Below are 3299 nucleotides of genomic sequence, written 5' to 3' on the forward strand. Positions count from 1 at the left end.
AACAGCCATTTTCTATTTAATGGGCACAAGGGAAGAGTTGGAGCAGGGAGGGGACCAAAAAGTGTGAAGCTCACAAAACCAGGTATAGGTCTGCCTCATTTCCATTAAAATTCAGCATAAGGTTGTGTTGGATCTTAAATGTTTAATGTTATTCTTTGGCCTGAGACCTCTAACTCGGCCAGGCTAAAGCTTGACTCAGAATCTAAAACCACTGATGATAAAAATGGTTCTCCTACCACATTTGTTCCCCATTTAAACAAATCAGTACAAAGATGGTTTCCCTCTCTTGTAATTAGTAAGGATTAAGAAACATACACACACTCCCAAGAAAGGAATTGCTTTTGCTGAGAATTGCATTAGAGTACATATTTTTTTTTTGAAACCACTTTGTAGATTTTATTAACTCAACGAGCTAAGCACAAATACCCTACTTATAAGTACAGACAGCAAGCAGATCAGATGCAAGTGCCATCAATAAACCTCATCACTCAGCAGATTCATGACTATCAATTGCTCTGGGAACAAACAAACTTTTGCTAAGTATCTAAATGTCTAATTTGATATAGTAGAGAGTGGAGAAGGACAATTTTAATTAATATTGCAGTTTGGTACTTGGAAATCAAAGTGACAGACATTACATTAAGATCAGAAATGTGTGCGCTGGGTTGAAAATGCACCGAGAACCAAATTGTTTTCCTTCCCGTCCCATTTCCTAGCTTGCTCCTTCCTTCTTCCCTCCCTTCCTTCCATAGAGTGTCATTTCCATGGAACTGAAATACCCCAAAATGTGATGCATGCTGAGCCTCAGGCTTGGTCTTTCCTGATCAGGTTCACAGGCCCCAGCCTGCTGATTTCATCATCGTTCCATGATGAGAATCCACAGACCCGTGAGCTCAAAACAAACACTGTCCTCACTTCCTCAGCTCTCGAATCCCTTGCAGCAGGAAGACGGGAAGGGGTGAGGTAAAGTTCTCACTCTTAGGGTGCAAGCTACTGAAGGGAAATTTGTCATAAGAATTACATTGACACCAAAGGACCCTTTCTGGGCTGGCACCTGGCCTTCACTGCCCAGGAGGAGTGGCAGGGTCCACAGTGGGGCTGGGTCCAGGAATCCAGCTTGACTACAGAGGGGCCAGTCACATTTTCTGATGTGGCCAGGCAAGGGATTTAGCAACAGCTCTTTTCACATAAGACAAATGCCGCTTATAGTTTTGTTCCCTTTGCTGCATAAAACTGTCCTCAGGGCTCTGTTCCAAACACATAATTAGGAAAGAAGAATGAAATAGTGACAGCCATGTGCTCTGATTTGCCTGAAATGGTCTTCGTGCTCTGCAAATCTGGTATGGTGGGTGGAAAGACATCCCTCCTACAACTGAGACTTGGGGCCACCGGAGGTCTCCTCCCCCAGTGTGGGAGAAGAACATCACCTTCCACTGATTTCAGGGGCCCCGGGAGCTGCAGATTAGTCTCTTACTGTTGATTGGCTTCATCATCTGTCAACCACACATGCTCACACACACGTCCCCACTTTAAATCCTCCAGCAGGCCTTTCTCTCCTTCCCCTTACTCTTGCCAGATAAAACAAAATCACTAGAACCTAGCAACCTCTTTCTCCTCTCTCCCTTGGAACCTTCAAATGTTGGGGGGAGGTTATTACTTTATGCGATTACATCCTCAGCCATCTCTAGCTTAGACACGTGTTCAATGTCAAGGTGGTAACAGGCATTGTGCTTGAAAGAAGGATCAGGAGCACTCCATGCTTCTGAAAATCTCATGGACATAAAAAGTGTCCACATAAACAAATCATTAAAAGACAGATGCACGGGCCGGGCCGGTGGCGCACTGGAGAGTGCGCAGCTTGGGAGCACGGAGGCGCTCCCACTGAGGGTTCGGATCCCATGTGGAGACCGGTTCCCACTCACTGGCTGAGCGTGGTGCGGGCGCAACACCGAGGGTTGCGATTCCGTTGCCAGTCCCCATTGCGGGCGCAACACCGAGGGTTGCGATCCCGTTACCGGTCAGTAAAAAAAAAAAAGACAGATGCACAAACACACTGTCTGTGACGCACAAGGACTGTGTGCAAGCATCTGGGGGAAAACTCCTAAAACCTCCATGAGGAGCTCGGGAAGCCTGGCAGAGAAGGTGCTACTGGAGTGATATCTGAGAGTCTGGAAGGATGAGAAGGGACTCTCCAGGTGGGGGCTGAAGTGAAGGTGCTGTGGTCAGAGGGACTCCGAGGACAGAGTGGTGTTAGACCGTGGCCCGGCCAAGAGGATGGAAGTGCGGGGTGTAAAGGGAGGGTCTGAAAGCAAACGAAGACAATAACTGTGAGGCATGCTGCAGTGTCTGGAGTCTTATTCTAGGAGAAATGGGGAGCCACTGAAGGTTCTTAAGTAGCATATGCTGTATAAGAAGTGTAATCCTTAAGCAAAGACCATAGTGTGAAGTTGGGACAGTATGAATCTACTTACAACAGAGTTGAAGGATGTGCCCTTTTATTAAAGGCAAAATAGTGACAAAAAAATAGGTCGATCCAAAGAATCACAGAAGCATCTCAAGAAGAGGAGGGCTGAAGGATATGACTGAAATCCCTTCTCTCGACCCTCCTTCCATGAACAAGTCTGGATGTCCTGGCCACACTGGTGGCTTGCATGCAATGAGCACCTGTCCCCGAGGCTCGCGCCCAGCGTCCCGCTGCTGTGGCTGCAGCCAGCTCCGTCCTGCAGCTCTTCCTCCGGCCCTCCTGACCCTGCCCTCTTCCTCAGCGGGGCCCTCCTCAACCTGTCCCTCCCTCGCCCTCCTGGACTAATTGCTGGATTCATTGCCATGGGAGGCTGCTGTTAACAAAGGATTAGCCCTTTTTACAGGAAGAGGCGATTAGAAAAGGAGAGACTTTTGTTTTAACGGCAGATGAAAGAACCAAGAAGCCATGTGTTTGACCCTCCACATTCTTCCTGAAGCTTCCCTCGGCAGTTCTTAAAGGCGCTTCCACGGGAAGCCTCCATGAATGGATGGAGTCAGCGCCTGCTGCCTGCCCCAGAAGAAAGGAGGACGTGCTTTCATATGCAGCGTGTCCTTTATGGCTCAGCCTGCTCCCTGCCCTGTGCTGCTCCACTTCAGAGGCCCACTTGACCTTCTCAAGGTCGCTCCACTCAGCAGGCCCCCCTGTGCCTCTCCCAGGGACCAGTGGAGAAGCTGAAAGGGCCAGGCTTTGTTTTCTGTTTCTCTTCGGTCACAGTCAAGTCCTTGCCCATGGGCAGAGACACCTGAAGTCCCTGGGAGGGCAGTCCCGGTTAGTT

The sequence above is a fragment of the Galeopterus variegatus genome, unplaced genomic scaffold, assembly GCF_000696425.1.
Source record: "Galeopterus variegatus unplaced genomic scaffold, G_variegatus-3.0.2 Scaffold6290, whole genome shotgun sequence".
In the NCBI taxonomy this organism is placed as follows: domain Eukaryota; kingdom Metazoa; phylum Chordata; class Mammalia; order Dermoptera; family Cynocephalidae; genus Galeopterus; species Galeopterus variegatus.